Here is a 7632-nt window from a genome sequence, read left to right as displayed (position 1 = left end):
GTGAGTGCAAGGGATAATGTTGTAAAAAATTACCTATGTGTATGTAATGTCAAAAACTAGTTATAATTATAAAATTAATTTAAAAAATTTTAAAGTGCATTTAACAGAATGTCATCTGTAAATAGGACATACGTAGAAAATCACCATTAATAAGTCTATACATAAGGCATATTTTGACAATATTGAAATGCCTTTTGAACATTATTGGATAGCTTTATGTGTAATTGTACTTGTCATACATTGTCACATATACTAATATATTAAAAAAAAAAAAAATCCCGTGAGGAAAGTAGTCAAGAGTATATTTTTTCTAGCTTGGAATTTTTTTTTTTTATTTGAATGAATGAAGAAAATTATTTATTTTATTATCACTTGCTTTATAAAAGCACTGTGCCACGTGTTAGTGATACAAATACAATAACACAGTTTTTGTCATTGAGGAGCTAACATTCGTGTAGTGTGCGTGTGTGTGTGTGTGTGTGTGTGTGTGTGTGTGTGTAGAGAGAGAGAGAGAGAGATTAATGAGAGAGAAAACACAAGAGAGAGACAGAAATAAAGAAAGAGGGAGAGAGGGATTAGGAGAGAGTAAGAGAAAAAAGGGAGGGAGAGAGAGGAAGAAAGGGAGAAAGGAGAGGGAAAGAGGCAGGGGGAGGAAGGAGGGAAGAAAGGAGGGAGAAAAAGAGAGAGAGAGAGAGAGAGAGAGAGAGAGAGAGAGAGAGAGAGAGAGAGAGAGAGAGAGAGAGAGAGAGGGAGGGAAGGAAAGAGATTCAGAGAGACGAAAGGAGGGAGAGAGGAAGAGAAGAGGAAGGGAAGGAGAGAGGAAGAGAAGAGGAAGGGAAGGAGAGTTTCCAGGAGAGCAGGGACTATCTTTTGATTTTCTTTGTAGCCCCATTGCTTAGAATCATACCTGGAACATGTTATAGGTTTTCAATCCTTTCATTTCTGTCTGAATCATTATGATACCATTTGAGGTTTTCTTGGAAAAGTTACTGAAATGGATTGCCATTTTCTTCTCCAGCTTATTTTTCATATGAGGAATCTGGATTAAGGTAATAACCTTAATTGGTTACACAACTAGTAAGTGTCTAAGGCTAAATTTGAATTTAGTTAGATGATTCTTTTGGATTTCAGGCCCAGTTCTCTATTCATTGTGCCACCTGGCTGCCCTTGTAGTAAATGCTTCATAATTTATAATTAAAGCATTATTGTTAATTTTATTCTATTCCTACAAAAAGATGGAAGAAATATGGAAAAGATATAGATTCATATGAGGAGTGGAATGGTAGAAATTGCTTCAATGAAGAAATATGATATAGAAAAGGAGCTGGAGCTGAGGAGCACAACTGTTTATTTGTATAGTGTCTGGAGAGCTGGTTTGAAAAGTAGGGAGACAACAGAAGACAGAAAACAGTAGGATTTCAAAATCTCTTTAGCATGCAGTAAATTGTATATTCAATTTGAACTGAATCAAACTCAGATGAAAAGTCTGATTATTCATTCTCATCATGCTCTTGAATGTATGCATTCATCATTCCCATTAAATATTTTATAGAAAGGAGAAAGCAAGCCATGAATTGGTAGGATTGATATTTTCACAGTTGTGGAGTTTTGTTGTTGTTGTTGCTTCTGTTAAATTTTTATCAATGACCTTTTTCCATTATTTTGAAATCTCCACTAGACTGATAAGTCTTGAGAATAGTTCACTATAAATATTTAAAATTATGCCACAGACAGTAGAAATTTGGCCTGATGCCTTTCCAGATTTCATTTTCTCAAGTTCTGTATTCACTTCTTCACATAGTACAACAGGTACAGAGATGTAGAATCTAAATGCGGTTGTTCTTGTGACTTATCTAATTTATATGAGTTCTGTGAATGGAATTAATTTTGTTTCCTGGGGGAAAGGTTTTAAGAAAGATAAATATATAACATAGGCAGTTAGGTGGCTCAGTGGATAGAGCACTGGGCCTGTAAACTGGATTATCTAAATTCAAACCCACCTCAGCACCTGGACAAATCACTTAATCTATGTTGCCTTAATCGCTGGAGAAGGAAATGGCAAACAACTACAGTATCTTTGCCAAGAAAACCCTATCAAGGTCACAAAGTGTCAGGAACAGCATAACAATACTATTACAGTGTGCTTTTCTAAAAACAAATGAAATATAGACCAACATTTAATGACTCTAGTCTTGTAAGAAAAATAGACCATATAAAAGTAAGAGGAGGAGAAAAGGAAGATCCCTCAAAGTCCTTTAACTAAAAGAGATAATAGGGGCTAATTTTAGATATGGCCTATAAAGTCATTCATCTTCTCTTATAAATGACTGTGGATGATACTAGATCGGAGATATAAATGCATTGTGAAGGTATCAAAAATAATCATTCAATCTATAAACATTTATTAAGTACCTATTATATGCCAGACTCTATGTTGAGGCTATGGATACAAAAAATGGTATGTCCAGAGCTGACTACAAAGTACAGCTAAGAGAGAAACATAAAGTTAAACAGCTGAGAACAGATTGTGCAGATCCTCCATCTATTACCAGCCTAAAGAAATATCAAAGTTTGTCTCAAACTCCATATTAAAAATAATTATCTAAATAATGTGATTAAGAAAATAGAGAAATTATTAAGTAGGAATTATGAAATATCTGCTTATCATATGTACCTCAAGCATTTAAAAATCTAATAAAAGGAATTTCAAATGCTCTCTTATCCAAACTGAGGACTAAAAAGTTGAAGTGAGTTGCCAAACTAATAAAGCTAATTAGTTCTGTGATATAACTGATTAAAATATGTCTTTTGAATATGCTTACTTTTCATGGTATCATAGAGTTTCATCAAGAAGATAACTTGAGTCCATTTTGTCCAAACCCTTCATAATATCGAAAGAAGAAACTGACACTCAGAGAGATTAATGGCTTTGCCTAAAGCCACATAAGCAGTATATAATAGGGGCAGGATTTGAACTGAGTGCTTCTGCCTGCAAAACTAGAAGCTTTTTCCCCCCTTTTTTTGAATTTTGGTACCATGCCATCTCTCATTCTTATACAATATCAGAAAATCTCAACTCATTAAAACACCATTCACAGTTTTGGTCTCCCTAGTATAATGGAGTTGTAGAGAAACTGGAAGGTGTCCAGAATAGATAAATGAAAATGATAAAAGGCTTAGAAAATAGAACCTTAGAGTAAAGGTTAAAATAATGAGGATTATTTAGCTCGTGGAGAGGAAGGCTGAGTAGCAACCTAATAACTGTCTTCAAGTACCTGAAGACTTATTACATAGATGACTAGTTCTTCATTTTCAATGAATATAGAACAAGAACATGGACTAATTTGAAGAAAGAAAGGCATAGATTAATGAGAAGAAAGAATAATCTGCCTGAAAGACATTTTACATGTCAGAATAAGTTACTAAGAATTTTGCAAGGCTACCTTTACTGTAAATCTATCTTGGAAAATTAAATGCAACTCTTCCTGAAGGCTTAGGTATATATTTCATGCTGAAATGATTTCCTGAATGGATACACATGTGTATAATACACATTTATGTTATATTGTATGTATATATACAGCACTTAGTATAGTCTCTTAATAATAGTGTGTAATTAATATATTTTAATAATTGATACTTAATAATTATAACTTACGTGTGCACATGCTTATATTGTAGATATATACACACCATATGTATATGCACAAAATTATGTGTATGTGCATTAAATTATTTAAAAGATATCAGTTATTCCTATATTATTCTATGTTCTATGTTCTCCTATTTATCTCTGTATAACCAGTACTTGTTTGTTGTCCATTCTTGTTTAATATTTGAGTATTATATAGAGAATCTCTCTTTTTCTCTTTCTTTAGTTCTCTATGTGTATGTGTATGTATAGGAACATACATACATATATATGTATATATATGAAGAGATAAAATATATGATATGTATTTGTATATTTGTAAATATGTAAATATATAGATGCATATATACATACACACAGACACTGAGTATTATTGTCACAATGTCAGACATGACTGAAAAAAATGAATAAACCACAATAAATGAGAAATGTGTCATATTCAAGTACTACAGAACTACTAGGTTCACAGAGCTTAAGGGAGAACATAGCAAAGTAAGCTGGGAACATTCTCACAATTCTCCTATCAACTATAATGCTTCTTTAATTCAACATATGCTAAGTGGAAAGGTTCCCATTCCCTGGAACTGACTCATTTTTATGTAAAAGCTTGCTATTCATATTATAACAGAATGTCTTTTGGGTCAGTGCTCTAATCTTAAGGGAACACTCAGTGCATCCAGATATTGGCACCATGAATCCAGTTTATACTATTTATATTTTCTTTATATCATGTTTCTTCTTGCTGAGTTCACAGTGTTATGTAGAAAAAGTACCATCTCATTAGTTCTTGAAATGCCCCTGGGTGTTAGGAAACAGAAATGTGTTTCCATTTTATGGATGCAAAACTGAGGCACTAAGAGAGGCATCACTCATTAAATCTGTAGCAAAAAGAGGCATCAATCATAGCTCTCGCCCTTGCCACTTAAATTTCTCACTACTACTCCTCCACTTTATTATATATTCTCTTTATTCCAGTGGGTCTCTCTTTAGAGACAGTAGAAAATCAGACAATATAATAGAGATGAAACATGGAGGGGCCTGTAAATCAATACAGCATATTCTTAGATCAGGACATTTTAAACTACCTAACATCCTCACCAGAGAAGGTTATTCACCTTCTCTGTCACTATGATGCATATGAAATTGTGTATATGAAATAAGTTGTACCTTAATAAAAAAGAAGTATGATGGGAACTGATGCTGACTATTAGCTTTATTTTCCATCTAAGGATGTTCCTAGAATAAACAAGGCCTAGGAGACTTTCTAAGACAATAAATCAATCAAGCATTTATTAAGCAATATGTACCAGACACTATACAAATCACCAGGGATATATAAAAAATAGAGAAAACAGTCATTGCCTTCTAGCCCTTTATTATTGTATTTATTTATTGTATACAAAATACTGTATTATATTCTGGAAAATGCAAAGCTAAGAATAAAGCAATTCCTACTCTAAATGAACTTCCATCTTATTGTGTAGGAAAACAACATGTGAAACATCAGATATGTAATAAATTTCCTAACTAGCTAAGTTTGACTCCTTAAATGGACACAGTAAATGAATGGCACTGAAATATGGAGTAGTAAAAATGCTCTCTAATCATTAAAACAGTCATAGATAGCAGTTGGACTTTCAGTGATCATTGATCAATTCTATGGAAGAACTTTGCATGCTGAGACTAAGCTTCTATCATGCTTTACTTGTTCTCACTGCACTTATGATCTACAAGGTTATCCCTGGGGAATCCGCAGCTGATTTCTTTGGAGCTTCCATTTCCAAAGATATCATCCTAGATCTTTGAATCAGCTTTGGGGATCAGACATTTTAAATTTATTTCTGGAGTTCATATAAAAAATAATCTTAGAAATTCAATGATATTGTATTTTCAGTTGAAAGACTGTTTTGTTCTCTTAACTAAAAAGTCACCTCCATAATTCTATGTTCTTTCATGACTGAAAAATAATTTATGCCTACATTTAAAAATATGAACAATTCCTCTTTTCTTCCTGTGCATAAAATGCTACTTGTATGATACATAGATGTATGTGCATTTAGTGATTGGTTTTCTCAAAATAAGAAATACTAGCTTCAAAATTTTACTTGTGACTTGGAAGTTCAGCTACTTGAACAGACTTTTTATGACTAAGAAAATTTGAGACTCTTTTATGATAACAATTTTTTTTTAAATCTCCTTTAATTCTCCTGTTTGCAATAACTCACAGAGTTCCTGGAAAAGAGAGAATGCTTAAAAATCAGCCAGTCAACAAGTATGTATTAAGTACTTATTGTGTACCACATATTCTGCTAAGTATTGGAAATAAAAATACAAGCACAAAGAGAATCCTTGTCCTTAAGAATCTTACACTCTAATAGGGAAGATAAGACAAAATAAAAGAAAATTGATAATCAAGTAATGGAAAAAGTTCTAGTTCATTAGGTGATTATGATAGGGAATAGGGAACTAGAGGAAAATACAACTTGGGAGAATAGAACCCTGCTAAAATAACCTGAAAAGAAATGACAATATAAAGATACCATTAACAGTGGGATGGAAAGTAATCAATTAATCACATTTTTGCCTCTCTTCTCAGATTCAAATTTGCCTGGTGGCAACCTAATTTTGTACTCCTTATTTATATTACTTTCTTAATTTGGAAAATGCCATGTTTTGTTGCACATACTAGAGATATTTTCTTGACAACTCTAAAATGTACTGCCAAAGAAAATCTCTCTTCTTTATTTGAGGAAGAGGTGGAAATAAGAGTGAAAACTTCCTAGAAATTTTGAGATTTTTATAAATACTATCTACAGATAGAGCCAGCTTGACTTTCAGGTCCTGAATTCTTTCATATTTATGAAAACCAGAAGATGATTTCAGTAGCTTTATAAGAAAGACTTGTTTCTTCTATAATACATGGTGTTTTTTTTTTCTATTTTCTGTGCTGCTTGGAATATATACCTTTCTACTGGTTGCCATTTATATGCCTAAAGAAGTATACTCTAATAGAGAAGCAGGATGCATCATTGTTATTGGCCACTTGAGGTTTTTTAAAAATATATTTTCATATGATTTTGAAAAACTGAATATATTCATAGATATAAAGAAGGTAAGTGTTTTTCAGTTAAGTCTGGCATAAATGCTCTAAAGAGGTACTATTGCTTTGATATGTGGTGAGGAGAAGGGAGAAATGGGAAGGGAATTCCTTCAAAGTATTGATTCACTGTCTCTTGTAGGAGTTACCTTGCTATATTTTAAAGGAAGCACAGGAAAAGCTGATATTCCTAACTATCAAATAGCTTCCAAGAAAAGTAGAACATAAAGAAATAAGAAATGCAATTATGGCAATATTGGCATGTAGCATCTCTACTAATACATTGCCATTAGTCTTCAGGTCTCTACAGCTTTTAATTCATGTTGATGTAGCTAACCTTTGTTATACATAGCAAGACTATGGGAATGATAGCTTTTTTTAAACTTTAATTATGCTCAAAAACTATTTACTAAGTTCCTACAACATATCAGGCATTGTGCTAGAAACAAACAAAATTTGAAAGCCCTTACCTTCAAAGATACTATTTTTGTATTGGTCTTGACTTCTGGGAGCCAAGATGGAAGAGTGAACAGTAAATTGCCTTAACTCTACCACATTTCTCTACAAACAACCATAAAATAGTGTCATGAATTCTGGGACAAATTCTGGGACAGCAGAATCAGCAAAAAGATTAGGTGGGCAATCTTTTGGATGAAGAAATTTCAAACATCATCAAGAAAGATCTGTCTTATTTAAGCAAAAAGGAAATATAGTCCAGGATAGGCAGGCATGTCAGTAAACCAAAATCAACTCTTAACTCAGCAAACCAGTGGGAGATCCTGAGCCCGTGTGATGGAGCAGGCAAATCCCAACACCAGAATTCCTCACATGCTGCAGCATAGCCAAGGAAATGGAAAGACTCTGAGAACCACCACTTGTTTCA

This window comes from Sminthopsis crassicaudata, chromosome 2 (assembly GCF_048593235.1).
Source record: "Sminthopsis crassicaudata isolate SCR6 chromosome 2, ASM4859323v1, whole genome shotgun sequence".
In the NCBI taxonomy this organism is placed as follows: Eukaryota; Metazoa; Chordata; class Mammalia; order Dasyuromorphia; family Dasyuridae; genus Sminthopsis; species Sminthopsis crassicaudata.
Note: the sequence above shows the minus strand (reverse complement) of the source record.